We start from the raw sequence: 21,783 nt of genomic DNA on the forward strand, positions 1-21,783 counted from the left end.
TTTGCGGTTCTCTGTCCTCATAAATTATTCACAAAACTATAGGTATACGTCATGTTTATTTTTAATATGGAGCAGAGCAAGGATGCAGGCGCAGAGTCTAACTTAGCCAAAATGGCTATTCAGCCCCATGTTGATGGCATTAGTTTGATCTTGATACAAGCTATCTAACCAGCAGAGCTTACTGGTCCTCCGTTTATGTTCTGTGCATCAGCAAATTAAGGAAAGAAACCCATAGAACTTGTGAACCACCATCCACCTGTCCTGCTACTTTAAGAACGCTAAGGACATGTGCTTTGGGAACCTCTGTTCTTTACCATTTTAGAATTTCCTAAAATTTCAATGTGCATTCCTTATCTGTTTATGCTCCTCAAATTGTATTCCCTCACACATCTCCGAGTTAAATTCAGGTACCACTTTTCTGCCCAGTAGACCAGCCCATTAATATCTTTGTTCTCTCATAATGGCCAAATTTGCATTACCTGGAAAATTCCTAATCATACTTGTTACACTTAAATCCAAGTCACTGATATATATATAAAACATTAAAAGCAAGGAATTGATCTCTAAGCTCTGAAAGAAACTCAATGGAAGCAATCAATTGTAATATATTTATGTTCATATATACTTAACAGTCTTTTGGTCCTTTTGTAAAATTACCTCACTGAGCTGTGTTAAACATCAATTCAATGGAAGGGATGGAATTGGAGAGACATACAAATTGCTTTTCCTTGTTAAGTAATAATATCCAAAAGCTACCTGCTGAAAAAGAAATCTGTAAGTTGATTGCCTTTTAACATATCCTAATTTAATTCATTCAGTTTATGGAGGTTAGCTATTAACACACAAATAAACTCCCCAGTTGTTCTGCCAAAAGCAAATCTCCATTTGTTAACAAAATGTCTTAATGAGAAACATCATATATTAATAGTTCTTTTTTCCTTTCTCTTTTAGCCAGCAGAAAGCAGCATCCTGCTATCATCATTTGCAGACAAAAGAAACTTTAAAAGCTTTCTTGTCATTACACATTGGTGCTCTACCTGCTTCTTGCTAGTTCCAATGACTTGAAACCCTTGGAAGTCTGCATCATCATGCCTTTCCTATTATTGGAGTATGCACCCCCTCAACACACACACATTAACACATTTTGTGTTTAAACATAAGTTAAACACATGTTTTTAATGAAGCCTCCTAATTTAAGGAAGAAAACTGCATTGAGATTTATTGTTTCCTTATGCACTTTTGAAAACAGCAACATCATGATATTACTTCCAGTGACAAGGGATTTGATAATGATCTCTGTAAACTTGTTTTTCCTGCATGGATGATTTGATAAAGGTTAATCAGTCCAACAATCAAAGCATTGGAGGAGGTGTTTGAAGGTAGGACTTTTATGTTAAATGATTGTTGCACAAAAAGTGTGAATCCACTTTTGTTTAACTGTAAAAGTGTTTTTTAACCATTTCTCTCTCTCTCCCTCTCTTTCTCTCTCTCAATTTAAAAAATAGATTTTAGAAGGTTTGCAAAGGTTGTGGCAAAAACAAAGGGATGAAGGGATTTTAGATGAAAATTCCAGAGAATAGAATGAGAGGCTGAAAGTTCTCCCAGCATTGGTGCAGCTAAGAGGATCAAGGGCTAGAGTAAAAGTGAATGTCAGGATGAAGGAAGTTACAGAAATATGGTATTGTAAGATAATGGCGACATATGAAAATTGTTGTATTTAAAATTCAATGTTACTTTATTAATTATTTTGTGCTCATGAAAATAAAGATTAATAACCTGGTGAAGAGAACACTCTTCAATTTCAACTAGCAAATGTGAGCATTGGGAGATGTACAGCAAAGGAAGTTATGTACCACCACTAACGTCCAATACATGTACTTGGCCCAATCTTTAAATGCTGCTTTTATTTTATTAGCATGCCCTTGCTATTTACTGCATCAGCCATTCTTGTGACCTTAGCCCTTATTGACTTCCAACACATGAATAATTTTATGTTACAACACCTTGTTTGACAGCTAGGTTAATAATGCTTGACTAAATAAAGATGCAGGTTTCTTTCATGTGAATAGAAGAAGGTGAGAAAAAAAGTCTCCTCTCAAACATGCTTTAATATTCAATACAATTATGATTTATAATCTGCCAGAATATCACCATCTTAAGTGGTCCTCATGCCCTTAACGATCTGATCATCTGTCTATCTCAGGTTGAAATTTATTTAATCATAGAACATTGGCATTGAAAATTCCAAAGATCCAGATCTTTTTTTCCTCATGTGAGACTGTGCCCCATGTTCTAGATTCCTGAGCAAAGGGAAACAACTTATTAATATCCAACTTGTCAAGTTCCTTCAGAATCTAATATGTTTTAATCATAATTGGGAATGGGTAATTTTTACAGGGGTAAGGGATAGATAGAAAGTGAGTGAGAGAGGAGACTTTTATCCATCAGTTAGTGTTGATAAAAATCAAGGCCTATGTTAGGAAAATAATGTGTTAACATACTGACCTACCCTATCTCTTGTTCCTTAGGTTTATATAGAGTCATAGGGTCACACAGCATGGAAAGACATCCTTCAGTTCAACTTGTCCATGCGACCAAATTTCTAAAACTAAACTAGTCCCATTTGCTTCCATTTGACCCATATCTCTTTAAACTTTTCCTATTCATATACCTGTCCAAATGTCTTTTAAATATCACTGAACCTGCATCTACTACTTCCTCTGGCAGTTCATTTCATGTAAGAACCACCGTCTGTGTGAAAAGGTTGCCCCTCAGGCCCTTTAAATCTTTCTCTCTCATTTTAAAATTATGTCCTCGATTTTGGACTCACAACAGAGGAGAAATCTGATTTTTAGTTGCTCTGCTTTTAATCAAAAGTCATTGTTACACCTCATTGTCCAAATGAAGACCATCTTTCTGACAGCTTTCTGTGGTCTGCTGTCTGTTCTCTGGCCTCCTACATTTTGTCCACATGAGTGGGGGTGGGGAGGGATGGAGAGGTGTGGGATTGCAGAGCGGGCAGGAAACGACATGGGAGAAGTGTTCTAACTTAGCTGTATTTTGGTATCCAAGCACTTTGCATAAACAGATTAGCCGTTAAACATTACATTGTTGTTTGAAAAACTTTGCTTTGTGTAAATTGCCTGCTGAATTTCTTACATTACAGAATTAATTGCACAGCTAAAGTACTGTACTCCATTGGCTGCCAAGAACGCTTGATATAATAACAGGTATAGCTTTTCTATTATTCTTTTTATTATTTTATTCACAAGCGCTCTACTCAGCATAGCACACTATTATAGAATTTTTGACAGATTATCTTTGATATTCCTGTATTTCTTCCTCCGATGTCTTTCCCAGATTTACTTTAACAAATTCCTAATTGATGCTTTTGCACAAACATGTAAATATTGTTTCTGACCATGAACAAAATTTGGTTTTGCTCCTACTCTGAGTGTACTATTTTATTTGTGGAAATATTAGTTCGAAAATTCATTGACACAAAATAAACAAATTAGGAAATTCTTCACAGCTGCTTTCACTTCATCAGGATCAGCAATTGCATGAACACCTCTGTCATGAATAGTTTTAGGGATCTAATTATAAAAATTATATGTCAAGAATTAAAAGGTATGTCTATTGAAGAGGTAGTCACTATGGCTATGGGGTTACAGTAATTAAGTAAAATTGAAGATATTTGGTTTTATATCACTGAAATGGTTAAGGGAGTCCTGAACGCATTTCTAGGTGTTGAAGGTTATAGGCAAATAAGAACAGATAAGAACCTCTGAGGCTGTAAGATTTCAATGAGACAGAACTTTAGGAAAAAATGCAAGAATTTTAAAAAATAGGTAGAAAAATGGCATTGATTTAATTTTTTGAGGCAAAGAGAAAGAATTTGGAAACTCATTATAACAAACTTACATGACAGAAATAGGTCAATTGAACCAATGTTATGTTTCCAGTGTTTAGTTTTCACTTGTCTCTCCTCCCATTCCATTTGCCCCATGTTAGCTATTCAGCATATCTTTCCAGTCCTTTTCTCTCTTTAACTCATCTAGTTTATGTTTGAAAGCATCTAAATTAATTACCACAACCATTTCCGGTGGTCGTAAAAAAATTTCTCCTTGATCTGATATGCCTCAACACAGCTGCCAGTTTGTTACTCCTCTCCAATTTTTTTTGTGATCTGATGCTGCTCCACATTTCTGACTAGATCTTCCATTCTGGACTAATTAAAAAATATTGGGTGTACATCCCATGAAGTGCTCCATCATAGAAACATAGCATCAAGGGAAGACAAAGCATATCTCTTAGCAGTATTTGCTACAGTAAGACAAGTTTATATGTACACTTTGAATGTTAGTGGATAGGTGAAAGCATGAATGCTGGTGAATGGCAAATGTGTGAATGGATGCAAAATGGAGGGATACATAGATGGGATATGTGGGTGAGGTAAGTGGGTAAGTGAATGATATGGCAGGTAGGTTAAATGATAAGTGTGTAGGGTGGTTAGGATGGAAGGCTAGTTGGATGAGAAATGTGTGTGATGTTAGGTTGGCAGGGGTGAGGGGATAGGATAGTAGGTGAATGAGGTGACTAGGTGGATGAATGAATACTCGGGTAGGGGTCAGCCAGGTTGGGTCACTAGTGTTGTCAAATCAGAGTCCAATCAGGATGAGTCATAGGGTAGATTAGCTGTCTGATGAGAGTTAGCATGTTGGATCAGGAGAGTAGTTGTGTGGTGTGGGGTAGTCAGGTTAGATCAGTGGCTAGTTGATTTGTGTTGAGAGTGTTGTCAGCTCAGATTGGATTGGATGACTTGGAATTCAGGGTGTTGGGGGACTAACTGAGCAGGGGGATCAATTAGGGGTAGAGTGGAGAGTCAGGGAAGATCACTATGAGTGATGGGTGGAGTCAATTTTACAGATTCCCAGAAGTTACACTAGGATATTTCTGTTCAACATTTCTGAGTAACTGCCAAGGTAAGTATATCAAAAATGTATGAAGTCTCTGACCCTAACTCAGAGACAGAGACTTTTTTTCGCAGAATCCTGGAGAATTGGAGAATTGTCCATCAGAAGTTCAAACTTCCAAAGAACTCAAGACTGGAAAATAATTTCCCGAATGGTTTCATTAATAGCAATTGAATATTTATCACTTGTTTAGGTTGTTTAGCTTTAAGTTTTGGATTTTCCCAGAACTAAAACATTCTCTCATAATTCATAATTTTGAATACCTCTATCAGCACCTACAAGTCTTTTCTTTCTACAAAATTCCCCATACTCTTCAATCCTTTCCAGAGATACCATACTTGTAAATAATGTACATTCTCCCATCTGCATTGCTGTCCTTTTAATAGCATGGTGCATAACATTTCAAACGGAGCATGAGCAGGCTTACCAGTTTAACGCAAGTTCTCTACTTTTGAGTTCTATACTCCAGAATTAAATCACAGTGCTTGATTTAGCATTTGCAGTTGTTTTACTTATTGAGATGTTGCTTTACACAATTTATCTTTCATAATCCCTAGATTTCTTCTGTGTTATATACCATTCAAATTTTCTTTTTAATTTTCTAAGCAGCATCAGTTGCTTCTACTTCTTATGCCAAAATGCATCACTTCACATTTATCGAAGTTCAACTACCAAACCTGCAAGTTTTCAAAATTTCTTGCATTTTGTTTGTGTATTTTTCATTAGAGTTAGCTGTATTCCAAGTCTGGTCGGATGTGCAACTTTTGAAACTAAGTGAATTTTTCCAAAGTATTTACCATTAGATAAAATAATTAATAGCATTAGCCCTGGTATTGATTCTTGTGGAAAATTGTTTCCTATTTTCCTTCGATCTGAATAACTACCCTTTACCCCATTGCCTGTTTTCCATGTTTTTGCCAATTTGCTATCCACTCACTTTTCCCCTCACTTCAGATATTCTTGCTGGCTGTGTAGCACCTCATCAAAGACCTTTTGAAAATCCAAAATTTGATTTTTACAACTTTACCCTTGTCTATAATTTTAAAGTAATTACCTTTTAACAGGAAAGTGGATAACCTTTTAGATCAGAAGTATATACAAAGTAACACTATTGAGCAAGCCAGTGAATTTAGATTGTTCTAAATGTTACAGTCCCCTCCTGTAAACTGAACCAATATGCAACAGTCAATGAGTAAGTTAAGAATAGGTGGCTCATGTGGAAAGGAATGCTAATGTTCTGTTACTCTATGGTCCTATCCTGCTCTTATTACCTCACCACATCTAACAATATGTGTTAGAAATTAGTTTAATTATTTTCATCAGGCACAAAGTGGTTGCCATTCATCGCACAGCTTCAATCAGGTAAACATAACAATGGCTCCCAATTAGTCCCTGCTGTCCACTTGAACATATATTGACAGTTTGCCTTGGGGTTTAGATTGGGGGGAGATAGTCTGGGCACATTGCTGACACTGTTTAGATGCAGCCTGTACCTCGTAAAGGGAAATGCGCTTTGGCTGCTGATAACTATAACTGAGGATCATGGATTATGGCTTCAAGGTCCAATCAGTTTTTGACACTACATTGAAGATATTTATATTCTAATTTGTGTGCAATATTCAAACAAGTTTTTCATATGGGTGAAGGACAGTGCACAATAGTTTTGGTTGTTCATTATTTTTGAGCTGTATTCAGCTGCACAGGCAGCCACCAAAACTGTTGCTGCTGCAGCCGAGGCCTGCTCCCACTGTTACAGCCTGGGGCTTGCCTACAAAACAAGAGAAAAAAAAACAATGTCTGATTTTTTTCTGATTTTTTTCAGGTTATAGTTAACTCAGTAATATTCGGGAAGAACGCTTAACCTTTGGCATGGCATAAGAACTATTTTCTTCTGCTGATCACCTCATCACTTTTCCTCTTTGGGCATAGATGCTTGCAGTCCTGACGCTCGCTGGAATAAAGTGCCTCACTGACATATGGCGCTGCAACGACATTTCCAGGGTGACAGATTGGCTTTCAGCCTAGATTCTGAGACTTTGCAGACTTAATTACCATGGCACTATGAAGTTACTGCGGGTTTAGAGGTGGGAAGCGCACTCCGGTATTCACTGACATGAAAGATTACCACCCTGACAACTGTACCTGTGGTTTATTAAAAGTGTTTTGGCTCTTTTTGGGAGTGAACTTGCAGCCAAAAACGTACAACAAATTCCGTACAGCGGTTATATGGCGATTTCTATTATGCTTCAGCACTGTGAAGGGCCATTAATTCACTTTGAAGACGGAAAATTAACTTACGTCAGTGCATTTGGATCGCTTCACACAAAAGCCGTTTTGGGTCTTTCTAACTCAAAAAGCTATGACGAAAATAATGAAGGTTTCTTCTCACTTCATTTCCTCTGATCTTTATTTCTGGCATGATCGTTTTCTTATATAAAAAACATCGTGCTTTTATGGTTTCACAGGTTATCCATGGAAACAATGAAAGGAATTGTTTCTAAACGAGTCGCATTTTAAACAAAAACATTATCGCTATGCGTGAAGCCAATTGTGAAACTCTGATTAATTATGTTACTGAATAATTATATGCGTACTGAATAAACATTAAATAAATAAAAATAAATATTAACCAATAAACATTTTCGTATTGCTCATTGAGTGAGGCAGAATCATAGTTGTGATGACATAAAACATGCTGCCAGGGGGCTACCTATCACAATGTAAGATTCAGTCTTTCTGGCCTTTCAGGGCTGTGAGACTAATGCAGAGCCAGCAGATGGCAACATGTAGCGTTCCTTGCATTTTTGGTTCGGAGGGATGGGGTGGTCGTGTAGATGGCTAACAGCAGTGTGCCCGCATAATAAGGAGTGATCTTTAGTTCCAAAGAAAATCGAGAATTGGTGCTTATTTTCCTTCTGGTCGGTAAACCAAACCTGATTATGCTTCAATGTAATGCAACAAGCTAAGAATTAATAGAAATATAAAAGACACATAAATCATAGCAATAGAGAAATCAAACGCGGCGTATGAAAATCACCATATAGCGAAATCACGTGGTTCAAGATGAAAAAAGTGTCTGCTCAGTTAAAAAGCTACACAATCACAACAGCATTTCGGAAGTGCCTGATCTTTTAACAAGTAAAAAGCAAAATTAAAATATGCTTCGGACAAGAATTCATGTTATTTTCGGTTCTGCCTCTTCGTAGATATCCCTGCTGTGCTATAATACTGTGAGGAAAGTAAAAGAGGGTGAATAGTATAGTTAAACGGGACTAACCAACCAAAGTTCTGGATTAATGGTGCTGGAAGAGCACAGCAGTTCAGGCAGCATCCAAGTAGCTTCGAAATCGACGTTTCGGGCAAAAGCCCTTCATCAGGAACCAAAGGACAATCTACTCGCATTTGAGTTGAGAAAGGTACTCAGGTCTTAATAACACGCCATTACTCCTTCAGGCACTCTAAAATTGGTCTACTTTTACAGATAAGACAGCTCAATCAATGTAGAGCTGACTGACCTTTTGCGTCAATGCTTCATGTAGCCAATGCAGTTCAACCCAGGTAAGACCCAGGGGGTTGGATATAATTATTGAAAATACTAGCTCGTTACTGGGCATGGAGGACATTCGGTGATTTGATTTACTACCTTACTAACGCAATCGAAGGCATTGGAAGTCCTTGCTATCTACGACTTCACCTCAGCGTTACATTAAGCACCTCCTTAGTTCTTTGGCTAAATCACTACAACACCAGCGACAACTGAATTAAAACACCAGTACCCTATCCTGACATATTTTGGAGTATTTATCGTGTTTAAAACCTACAAATTGGAATCCAGACATGATATTAGGTTTGTAAAAAAAGTCGATAAATTTGGGGAAAATCTAGATCTGATTGTATCCTCTCCTCTGATATCACGGTATTTGCATGATTAGAATCTCAAGAATCTAATTTTTTACATCAAACTTATATATATTGCCGATCTGTTACAAGTTTTAAGCTGTTTTGTTTTGCAAACCTGTTGAAAATGCAAATAAAATAAATGCATGCATTTTGATCTTAAGTGCAAATTGCGCTTGTCTTTTCATAAGGTTTACACAAAGACGTGGATATATTTCTCATACAATTGTGGTTATGCTACAGATATGACTAGGAGCCAAGTTCCCATGTAATTACTGATATATTGGCCAACTCAAGTGGTATGGCGTGTCCACGTGGATACAGATGGCATTTCTACTCAGTGAACAATAATAATCCAAATGTAATGTAGATATTTTGCAGATTACAGTCCATTTCTTTGTCGTTTCATGGTGGCAGGCGAACAGAATAAGTCAGAAGAGAACATCTGTAGTTACCCCCTTGCCGATTGGCTTGGCTGGTTGTGACGAACACGCGGAGGTTCGTCACTTATGGAGATACAGCATGCCTTTAGCAGAAATTGTACCGTGTTATGAAGAATTGATTGGTTTGAACCTAAACGACTTTTTTTTGACAAATAAGATGATCAATGAATTCAAATCGATATAATAATTAGACTTCAAGAGTGAAAAGGAAATTGAAACAAAGAAAATAGGATCGAGAGTAAGCCATTCGACCCATAGAGTCTGCCCGCCATTCAAATGACCATCTGTCTTTAAACCTGAGGTATTTGTTTTTGTCAAGCTAGGGTATTGAGGGAAAAGGGCCAAATGTAGGTGCATGGAGTTAGACCACAGATCAGTCCATTATCTCATTAAATGGCTGAATAGTTATCTCCAGTTCCCATTTCTTTTCTCCACCTTTACGCGTTGGTGTCTAGAAATCTACATATTTGCTACTTACATACATGCAATGATTTGGCCTCCACCACTTATAATAAAACAAAAAGTTGTGAATGCTGGAGATCTGAAACAAAACAGAGACTGCTGGAGAAACTCAGTAGATCTGCATCTGTGGAGAGAAAAATACAGAGTTAACAATTGGGAGTTCAGTGACACTTCCTCAAAACTGGAAGCAGCTGGGAAATGATGACATTTATGCTGACAATGGTGGGGTTGTGGGGATGGGTTGGTAAGAGTAGGTCAAGTAGATGGCGAGTTGGAGTTTGTGTCCAGAGAGAGAGAGAGAGTAACAAGAAATAGACAAAGGCATTGCTGATGATAAATTGGGAGAAAGATAAATGCGAGTGGAAATTGTGAATAGTCAAAACTGGGTTGGCTGTACTGGAAACAACCCATACAGAAGAGGATCTGGGGGTCGCAGGGTGGGTCACAAACATGAAGTAAGGTGTTCGTCCTCTAAAATAGTCAAATTCAATGTTGAGTCCGAAGGATTGTCACTGAGAGCGGACCCAAAAAAGAATTCCACAAAATCATAGCGTGGAAACAGGTCATTTGGCCCATCGAGACCACATCTGCTTCTCCCACCCTACAACCCTGGATTTTCCACGGATAATCCACTTAGTCTGCACATCCCTGGACAGAATGGTCCATTTAGTTTGGCTAATGCGTGTAACCTGCACATCGTTGGACTGTGGGACGAAGCACCATGAGGAAACCAACTAGACACAGGGAGAACAGGCAAACTCCACCTAGGCAGTCACACGAGGGTGGAATAGAACCCTGGTTCCTGGTGCTGTGTGATAGTACTGTTAACCATTGAGCCACCATGCTGCTATCCCTACTCAGAATCCTGATGCTAGAGGGAATATAATCCCTGTCTGTCTAGCCCTGACAAAGTTGTATACATTTCAATGAGATCTCCTCTTACTCTCTAAACTCCAGTAAATACAAGTCTAGTTGACTCACTCACTCCTTGTGCAACAAGCATGCCATCATTGGAGCTATTTTGTTGAACCTTCACTGCAGAACCTTCACTGTTATGCAAGAAAGAAGTGCATACAATACCAAAGCTCTGTGGAGCTGCAACAACACATTTTTGCTCCTGTATTCTAATCCCTTCACAATGAAAGCCAACAAACCACTTCTTAACCACTTACTGCATTGCATGCTTACTTCTAGTAACTGACTTACGAGGACTCACGAGCCATTCTCTACATCAACATTTCCCAATCTGTCACGATTTAAATAGCATCCTGCTATTCTGTTTATCCTCCGAAAGTGGACAACTTAACACTTATCCATGTTGTCTTGCATCTGCCATAAATTTTCCCACTCAATTAACTCGTCAAAATTGCCTTGAAACTTTGTTATTCCGTCCTCACCACTCGCATTTGAACCTAGTTTTGTGTCATCAGTAAACTTAAAGACATTTCGTTTGACTCCTTTATCCAAAACGTTGATATATAGGTTGTGCATAGTAGAGACACAAGCACTGAGCACAAGGGCACCCTACTAGTCACCCCGACTTCCACTCTGAAATAGTCCTAATTTTTCCCACTCTTTGCTTCCAGCCATCCAAAAGTATTGCCAAACATTTACTTTTATTCCCTCTATTTCCAATGAAGTGCTTCATCTATGACTTCATAAGTGGAATTCCAAGTGCAGATTTTACATCATCTTTTAATAATACATCACGATACGCTGGAATGCTTCACAGCAAAGAAGAGCGTCCATTCTTGATGTTAAAGTGAAGATGTGGATCTAAGATTTTGAACTGACAGACTTTTGTGTTTTAATATGGGGTGAATTACCGTAGCGAGTTTGTAAGCATTACCTATAGAGGTTTATAAGAATGTAATTGCGACATCTATGATTTACTGCAAAGAACAATTTAATTATATCCACGTGGGACAGCCAAGTTGTTAACGGATCATGCATCATGGCGTTTAGTTGTGAAATTGAACCCTTGTGACTCTGCTCCTAATTGACTCTTATATTGAATAATCCCGAAATAAACCCATACCGACTGAAATGCAGTTCTGTTTACATAGCTATAAAATTAAGTTTACATAAAAAGTGCTCTCGTAATGCATTCAACCATATTGTTATTGTTTCTGTTGTTCCAGTTACTTATAGATTTTTTTTTGATGCGTGAACAAGTTTACACAAACTTATTTAAGCCTGTTTTCAATCCAGAGTCACCCATTCTTGTCTGCTTTCATTTAACACCCAACTATATGTCGTATATTGATAAATCAACACTGTTGGTGACGACAACGTCGATTGGTCAGCTGAAATATTGAAACATTCACCCCTCATGAATTGTATTACTTTATTCCAAACATTTTCGATAAATTATTTTTGTTTGAAACGTATGCTGCTTTGATAAAATGCACCAGTCATCAGCCAGTCGAAAGTGAGTTATGAGTAATGCAAAAGTACGTTTATGATGCCATCTGTAGCGATTGCATTTTCCCACAAAACTGCACAATAACTTTAAAGTGAATCGATGGCTCATCAATCCAACAGAGAATTTCAGAGGTACGTCTTCAGCAAAGCATGACAAAAATGACAATTCCAGTGGTATAGTTAGGGCAAATATCATGGATACATTTTATGTGAAACTACAGAAGTTCATGAAGGAAAATATAGTAGAAGGACATAGCGATGGGATTAGATAAAAGATGTGTGAATGTATGGACCGTTACTGCCTGGATAATCTAGTAGGGCCGAATGGTTTGCTTCTCCGCAAGACATTCAAGGGCATATTGCAAAAAAAATCGAAGTATTGACTTCATTGATGTATTGCCTGAAAGCTCACACCCACACGCAGGTCGAGAAGACTTGTAAAGGCCAAAATGATGGACCCAGGCGGCCAGTTCTGTCAGCGACCCACTTAGTCTCTTACACTAAAGTTCCATGAAATGATTGATTTTAGCCGGTAAAAGTAATTTTAAAAATCACACTAATACCTTATTTTTATACTTTCATGCATAAACGCCCTCAGCAAAAATCAATATTTTAAGGCCTACTTATATATTCTGGATCAAATTCGTATTTATGCTGCAATTTTAACATCTAACAAAAATAATTTCTGCCAGGATCTTGCTAAACTTGCTGAGCAAATTCGGTACCAGGTGCCGATCTGAATCCCGGGAGAAGCTGACTGAGAACCACTCACTGTTCTTAGGTTTGGTTCTGCTTACAGTGCAAAGCAAGCATACTGTTTCAAGGAATGGTCAACGGACCCGAAACGTTAACTCTCTGCATAGATGATGCCAGACCTGCTGAGCTTTTCCAGCAACTTCTGTTTTTGTTTCTGATTTACAGTATCCGCAGTTCTTTTGGTTTTGCAGTGTACTGTCAGGACCGGTTCAGACAGTCCTTTGGGCCTCATGAGCACTTTTGATATCCGCAAGATGTCGTACAGACATGTAGAGAGTAGGGATTCACTCTCAGCAATCGCTGGTTGAAATGCGAACTGTTGGGCAGAACTTTCTCGAAACAAACAAGCAGAAGTTCCAGTCAAGCAGGAGCCACGTAGAGGGTTCTATTTGGTTAGTACCCCAGTTGCATCTGCCTGTAGCGGACCAAATGCAAATACAGCTTTAATTCACATCTCAGAAAACGAAATCCCAACTGAAGGATTATGCAAGTTTTCATTTCGCGTCATTCCGAACATAAATGATTTTGCCAAACATAGACTGGTTCATACTGTCCATGCATCTCCGTTATAGAATGCTTGGGCTATGCAATCACTAAACATCAGAGTATCAACTTGACCTTAATTCAAATCCAGATTGAAAAAAAATGAAAAACCAGCGATTGATGCCAATGAGGACCCGGTGGTGTCGCAACAGGTTAATTGCAAAGTTTTTTTTTCTGCAGGTTGCATTAATAATAATTAATAAGATTGTCTACTTCAATACCCACCAACAATTAACGGCAAGAAAGTGAAAACACAGACCCACTTCAGGGTTTAAAGGTTAGAAATATAATTGGGGTTTGGGTTGACTAAACTGTGACCCAGCTGAACAACCTCTTGCACTTTTATGTAGAAATTACAGTACCCAAACAGATCATTTGACCCAACTATTGTACGCTGGTGTTTATGCTCCATATCACAATCTCTCAATCTGCTTCATCCTACTGCATCTGCATGAATTATTTAAATAGAACTGTATTAGAGCAGAGGTATGCCTGAACAGCCAATGCAAAACTGCATGCATTACAGTGAACGGAGCATAAACAGGCCAAAATAAAAACAGATGCCTTCAACAAAACTTGGACGATATGTCAAACCACCGGTTCTTTCTTTGCTTTACTCCTGGAAATTATAAAGAATAATCGAGCGACAAGCCCTTTTTAATTTCAGCCAAGTAAATTCACAGTGAGCTTGACGGCTACTTCTAAAAATAATGTAATTCAAGGATGAGCCGATTATGCAACTGTATTTGCGTGGAGTGCTTGTGGGGATTGGGAAGTCGAATTCGTGTTTATTCGTGGTGGGTGGATAAAATAACATATGACTGCATACAACATAAATATTCTTATTCTTTTTTCGATACTGGAGAACGTGGTCTATAGTTCTGCCCTATGCTTTTTTTTATCGGTGTACATTATTATTGAGGCAAAAGAGATCATTCAGGATGTCTGGTCCCGTATCAATCACTCAGAAGTTAGAAACTAAGCACTTCTAGAAGGAGAGAAAATAAGTTTTGTTTTCTAAGCTTGTAAATTTAGCTCAGTTACGTTCAAGAAACTTCCAGGCCGTGGCAATCAAAATATTGGACCGCAAACAATTACACTCCCCCCACCACCCCACCCCCCATCCCCACCTCCGTACTCCGTCCGTCCGTACACCAGTCAAACTATAAAATGTGAGATTACTCCCTAACATTTCTTGCTCTCCACTTCTCCTTTCCCGGGATTCTCAATCCATTTCCATCAGTGTTCAGATCTGCCCTGATTCCTGATTTACATTGTGTTTATACGATTTCATTTTCACTTTCTGTTTAATTATTTATGAACATCTGAATACTTTTATAGTTATACTATCATTATCATACATTGCCTAAAAAGGTAAATGAAGACAAATCGTTCCCTATAACAGTGAATTTGGGCTATAAATGTATTCTGGGATTCGCAATGCAAATATGCGCAAAATTCTAGATGCCTTCGCTTATTATTAAATATGCCGTTGCATTATGTTTTTGTCATCAACTAAGGCGATGGAGATATTGTACCAATGAGACAATTTTCTCCTACATACATTATTTGCATAATATCAGTGCTATAAATATACATAAGCCTGAATTCACCACTGCTCAATATTTAATCTTCAGAGTTAACCAACAACATTTCCACATTGAGAGACTGAAAACAAATATCCTTACAATAATTATACCAAGTGCGGTTTTCCATCGGTTAGCAGAATTGTCCAGGCATGTATAGCATCTTTAGGGTAATAGCATTTACCTAAAGCTATTAGCTGCGTTACACAGATTCGCAACGTATTCAGTTTTACAGACATCAACTTCTCAATAAACAAGCTGCAATTAATAAAGATTGAGGCAATAAGTAAAGCAGAATACGGCGAACGCTGGAAATATTAGATAAAGAAGCTGAAAATACTGGGAATACTTAGCAAGCTTGGTAGCAACCTCAAATTTAAAAAAAAGTTGGAAATAAGTAGCCACTTGACATTTGCTCAGCATTTTCGTGTTTTAGTGCAGATTCCCAGCATTTGGAATGGTCCTTCCCTCCGCACCTAGTGATTTGTATTCCTCTCTTGAGTTTCGCTATTTTCGCACTAAACTCCAAATGTTATAATTGGATTCTGCGCTATACAATGGCAATTGATTATTGGACAAATGAACTAATATTTTCAGCAATACACCAGGCAGAGGCAGAAGTATATAAAAGGGAATATATCAGTCCTTTATTATCCATGGGATAAAACTGTGGAGCACTCAAACTAAATGAGGTTCGTTGATTTGAATTGCGCATTGAACAAGTTTCCTATTTACGAAGTACAGGGAATATAATTATTCAATATAAAGCAATTATTCTCAGTTGTATTATAGTCCTCACTCTCTCCTACTTATTACATTGATCGTTATTGATGTATTCAATAATTCCTGAGTTTAAAGAGTTGCTTTGCATATTTTTTTTGCCTCGAATGGAATATAGTAACTTACGTATTAATTACACTTTAAAATTCCTATTGTGACTCTCGACCTACAGGTTACCTGCTGTCTGACCCCTCAGTCGTCTCAGCGCAGTCACGTTAGTTCTGTTTTAACTTTCAAAGGCATCTAAGCACAGCTGTAAAGCTCTGTTAGATTTTAGTGATATTGTTTGATCGAAACTGTACCGGCTATTGTGATCAGTCCTCCGAATAAGGGGGAGGAAAACGCGGGGCTTTCTTTATGTCTTAACAAAGTTAACAAATTTCTTAAATTGTTTTTGCCCGCTGTAGTCTTATTTACCACCTCGCCCCCATACCCTCGCCTCTCCGGGTGAAGTTCGTCCGTGCGTCATCAACACTTCTGAAAGTTGCTACAGTCAGTTCTAATGCCAGACGTAGGAGTCTGGAGAACACTGGCAAATTTTGCTCCGACATTTGCTGCGAGTAGACACATTTTCGAATGGATCTGCTCACAGGTCAAAACAAGCATCTCTTATCTGTCAGTTGCAAAAGATTCTTAGTGAGAGATTTAAAGTAAAGGTTTGAAAATATGGTCAAATTTAAAATGGAAACATTGTGTCTCCTAACATATAATTGCATTCGGGTGCCAGTTTCATCTTCCTGAGGCAGCTTATACACTTACATTAAAATCACTAAAGCACATATATAATTTCAAATCATTGCTGGCTATATTGTCCTTCGATGGTCTCATGGCAATTCGTTTGCAGTCAGTAATTTTCAATTTATGCAATTGAATTGTAATTTTTAAGTAGCTAGATGGTAAAGGAGAGGTTAACGGCATGACAAGATTTTTTTGTTTAAAAGTAATTCTCTTGTATTTCATGGTTGAGTCTGTATGTTTACGAAGAAAATTGCTTGTGACCGAAGAAACGGCGTAACGACACGTTATAAACTGAAATCTGAACGACAAGGCCAAACGTCAAGTTTAGCTTAGCGTGGATAAGTCAGAGTTTAGAATTTGTTTTACTAATTTAAATTAGCAAGTGCAAAAATCAGTTTAATTTCCACGAAAGTGACTTCTATACCTTGATCCAAGACCTTCCCATTATTGAGAATATGTGCTTTAGCACTAGTTATTTCAGCTTACAAAAATATAATCAATTTAATGGTATACAGTCGACAGCATAGCATTTCCTTAGATTTATGTCAAACAGTTTTACCATCCGAACAAATAAATACATGAATAAGCAAGTTTTGGAGGGAAATGGGCTAAGCGCAGGCAGATGGGACTGGTTTAGTCTGGGAACATGGTCACCATGGACTAGTTGGACTGAAGGGTCTGTTTCCATGCTGTGTGACTCCCTCCCAATATCTGAACAACTGCGTGAGACAGTTTAGCAGTCTAATCTAAACTAGAGTTATAAATACAACTGAACAAACGACATTTCTTTAATGTGACAAAGTCGTTTACTTTGTATTCTGTTGCAGGAGAATATAAAATCCAAAGAACCCTGAAACTTACTCATGAAGCTTGCCAAAATCAAGCGTCAACGCGTTAATCAACCATCGAAATCCTACTATGTGTTATAATACCTGATTTGTGATGTTATATATTTTTTAAAAATCACATGCATGATCTTAACTTCTGTTTGGTTAAATAAATTATACGCAGGAACAATGGAAGAAACCACATTTGTCTGTGGACGTTTGAATTGTACTGATTGAAGTGTGTGCTATCTGGAGGCTTTTTTTAACCTATTGCTGGTCCAGTCGTTCTCTCAATATCTCACAATTGAAACAAACCAAAATTTAAAGATTATTCAGACCACTCGAATGAGTTCGCGCAAATTAGTCCGAGTGGAGCGACATCCCCTGGCGCAATTTAGGAAAGGCAAGAGTAGCCTTGCCATTAAGGTAACCTAATGGTCCACCTGGAAATGTAGCGTTTCTCCTTGAGGAAAACAAGTGGTGCAAGAGGAAGATCTCTCTGTTTTAATTGTTGTAGAGACATGATTTAATAATTAAGTAATTTTTATTTATGAAGAATAACCAAACAGTGGTCTATTTTCAAGGGGATGTATGCGTTTCGTCGATAGAGATTTTTGGTTTATTGAGCTTTCCAACATTGATAAAGCGTACTACAAGTTCAAAGAAGCGAAAGCTTCTTGCTGCGCAGACACGCACCCTGGGCCACGAATCAACTTCACAGAGCAATTTGAGAAAATCCCATAAATTAAAGATGACATCGAAATTGGAGGTGTGGTGGACAGCGAAGAAGGTTACCTCAGAGTACAATGGAATCTTGATCAGATGGGCCAATAGGCTGAGGAGTGGCAGATGGAGTTTAACTTAGATAAATGCGAGGTACTACATTTTGGAAAAGCAAACCAGAGCAGGACTTATACATTTAATGGTAAGGTCCTGGGAAGTGTTGCGGAACAAAGACACCTTGGAGTGCAGGTTCATAGTTCCTTCAAAGTCGTCAGGATGGTGAAGAAGGCGTTTGGTATGCCTTTCTTTATTGCGTCAGAGCATTGACTGTAGGAGTCGGTAGGTCATATTGCGGCTGTACAAGACATTGGTTAGGCCAGATTTGAAAACATTTTTATGACTCTAAGTAATATTAACCTAAAAGGCCAATCGCCAAATAACTGCGTGAACAAATAACAGCGCAAGCCTATAGAGGGCTCTGGCTATCAATGTTCACTTTCTAACGTGGCTGAGAGTCAATTTGGACAGAAATTTTGTATCTCCAAATAAACGATCTGCTTCCTCTCTATGCTGAAAACGGCTGACGAACAGTCCGGTTCAAGCAGAGCAAGTTTTCCTTCTTAATGCGGTTTCTGCCTTCGATTTTACATCATCTTATATTCAGCCCCAAGTTACGTAGTGTGTTGCGAATTGTGATCTTGTTTTACTAAATCACTGACCCCATCCCCCCCAGCACAACACACTGCTTTATTTGAACTTGTGGCTCAGTTGTGGGCCTGTCAATGCGCGCACTTCTCTAGAGGGAAAATGCTGGAAAATCTCAGCAGGTCTGGCAGCCTCTGTAAGGAGAGAAAAGAGCTGACGTTTCGGAACGTCAGCTCTTTTCTCTCTTCTCTCCTTACAGATGCTGCTAGATCTGCTGAGATTTTCCAGCATTTTCTCTTTTGGTTTCAGATTCCAGCATCCGCAGTAATTTGCTTTTATCGCGCACTTCTCTATTTGTCCTTGTGGATATGAATTGAAAGGCAAAACAATTTGAAACCAACTTGTTATTAAATAATGCCTGCTTACCCCTCCAGTTCTTTTAATTTGATCCACGCTGTAAAATCAAAGTAGCTTTCTCACATTTGATTGGCACCCTTGTGGATTAGTAAATAATTCGCTTTTTTGGACCACTTAGAACACCCTCGTTTGTTTGGACCGTAGATCGATAATATTGAATTTGAAATTAAGAAGATTATCTTTGTAATTAATAATGAAGAAATGATAATTTTTTTGTCCAAAATGTGGAAAATAACTATTATTTGTAACGTGCAATCATTACGTCTAATTGCTCACCAGGAGTAACTGGTGATTTTGATTAGTAGTTTCGTCTCTGGGGCAAGACGTCTTTTATGACGGTCTCAATCGAAATGTTGGTTCATTGAAAAGGCATTTACTCTCTTGGAGCTTGTATTCTATCAAATTATTTCACGACAATTACAACAATAACTAAAATTCAGATTAGATATTAATGATTTCAAATATATTTACAAATGCTGAACAAGTAAGCAACAAAAACAAAGTTCCCCAAAACATTAAAAAAACTCAGACCAAAATGTACCCCTTCTTATCTTACATCTTGATTCTATTTTATATATTTATTTATATCATAGCAGGATTAATGAAACAGTTAAATGCTTTGGATTGCCAAGAGAAATATATTTAATATTTATCATTATGTATATTTACTTTTTAGAAAAGGAACAACTCGGAATTGTTCATATAAATGTAGTCTACAATAAGTTGTAAAATAGCAGAAGGCATTGCGGCGCTAAACATTCTGATTTTAAAGTATTATTCCAAATTAGTCCAGGTACTAGCATGTAAGAAAATGCTCAGATATACTTCGCAAAGCCTGTCAAAGATGGCGAACGCGAGTACACTAATGCAACTTTCACTCTAATTACTTCCGAATGAGCACGCACAATTAAACACAACTCACGCTTCTGTATCAAGGCAACAATTCCTCCACTCTCCACTTCCCTTTCTCTCAAATAAATACATATTGATAATTAAAGGAAATGTTTAACAGTACTGGCAGTATGAAACAGCGTTGAAAACAGAGGATAAGGTCATGTAACCTGTTTAGTTAACTGCAGAACAATTGCATGGTTACGAGCTTGTTGCTTCATTGCTAACACTGCAAGACAGCACTGGAGTCCCAATCACCAGCTAACGCGTATGTAAATATTAAAACGTACCTTCTACTGAATCATAGCAAGAATGAAGTAGTAACCTATGCTTTAGGCAGCCTTGCACGGCGACGGTTAGACTAATAAATGGCAACACTCTTGCCTGGTATTTTGAGTTAACATTATAACCCTATCCCCTATATTAGGTTACAGTTATGTGATATATAGAGCGCTCAATTTTCAAATTCTATTATCCTTTCCAAGCCCGTTTGTAACTCCCCTCCGTCCTTATCTGTGACAACGTCACTGCAACTATTACTTTTCTGTAACGCAGTTCCATTTTATCGCAGTAGTCGATTAACCGATAAAACCGCAGAGGAAGCAATTGGGTGACTATCATCATTGGCAACTACGTGAACCTTAGCATGATACATCATTTGATTAAAGATAATCACGATACCCTTTAAAAATTAAAATCACGGCCATGGAGGATCGCTCGTAAATGTTGTATCATAACGTGGTTTTATAACCAGAGACACCAAAGACTTTTAACAATGTAAAGGCTAACAATACACGAAATCAAAATAGGCTTCCAAGTCAGTATTCTGAAAGACAGACTGACAAACCGGTAAATAAATAGGTAGATAGCTAGAAAGATATACAATCGCCACCAGATACCAAAATAAAAGAAAACAAGAGATCTCAAGCCTCAAATAATGTATTGCAAGAGTCCGAGAACAAATGGCTGCGATTACTTATGCTAACTTCAATCGTTTTTATCCCTGGAGTCACATTTGTTATAGACTTTATTTGCCCAGTGCAGATATAAACGTATAATTAGCTTCCTTCGCCATTGCATCTTACTGCAGTGAAAAGACCATTGACTATAATATTTTAAACCTAAATTAAGATCACTTCACTTGCAAGATGCACGTAGCGCCTTCTTCAATAATGTGCAATTGACCGGGACCTTCTATATTACAGTCTACACACCGCTCAACATAATTTATTTTAGTATTCGGAGCATAAGAGAAGCCAGATATCGCAGTTGCTTTGGTGCATGGATATATAATTATGTTGGACGACCATGTTATATATGATCACATTCATCAGTTATCATAAGAGACTTTGCGAATAACATTACAGCGAGAAGGCTAACATTTCTGGAGCATTCAAATGACATTAAGTGCACTCAACAGCAGTCAGAGTGACATGTGTGCTCAACATATTTAGATAAGCAGACATTGACAACTCTGGAATAACGTCTCATACCCAATAAATACATTTTTAAATATATTTTCTTTCTATTTTATAAAGTGAAAAATGGAGACAACGGTATGGGCTATACTATTATGGTTTTTTAAAAAAACTGTGAGTTACATTGGGGTTAAAATAGCCATCTGTATTTTTGTACTGGACGTGAGCCTGCAGCCGCATGAGATTGAGAAAGGAAT

General features: G+C 37.8%; 2 long non-coding RNA genes across 3 annotated transcripts in view; one reads left to right on the forward strand and one right to left on the reverse strand.

The window, feature by feature from the left end:
• Positions 1–7,563, forward strand: part of LOC140482905 (uncharacterized) — a 31,252-nt gene extending 23,689 nt beyond the window's left edge. The window contains exons 3-4 of the long non-coding RNA XR_011961815.1: positions 3,167–3,230; positions 6,799–7,563. This is a non-coding gene — a long non-coding RNA (uncharacterized lncRNA). The remainder of the gene's footprint in view (positions 1–3,166; positions 3,231–6,798) is intronic.
• Positions 1–20,691, reverse strand: part of LOC140482904 (uncharacterized) — a 47,867-nt gene extending 27,176 nt beyond the window's left edge. The window contains exon 1 of one of the 2 annotated variants that reach the window (XR_011961809.1): positions 20,399–20,691. This is a non-coding gene — a long non-coding RNA (uncharacterized lncRNA). The remainder of the gene's footprint in view (positions 1–20,398) is intronic. The other variant, XR_011961814.1, reaches the window with a different exon arrangement.
• Positions 20,692–21,783: the final 1,092 nt, after the last annotated feature.

Source organism: Chiloscyllium punctatum, chromosome 11 (genome assembly GCF_047496795.1).
Source record: "Chiloscyllium punctatum isolate Juve2018m chromosome 11, sChiPun1.3, whole genome shotgun sequence".
Classification (NCBI taxonomy): domain Eukaryota; kingdom Metazoa; phylum Chordata; class Chondrichthyes; order Orectolobiformes; family Hemiscylliidae; genus Chiloscyllium; species Chiloscyllium punctatum.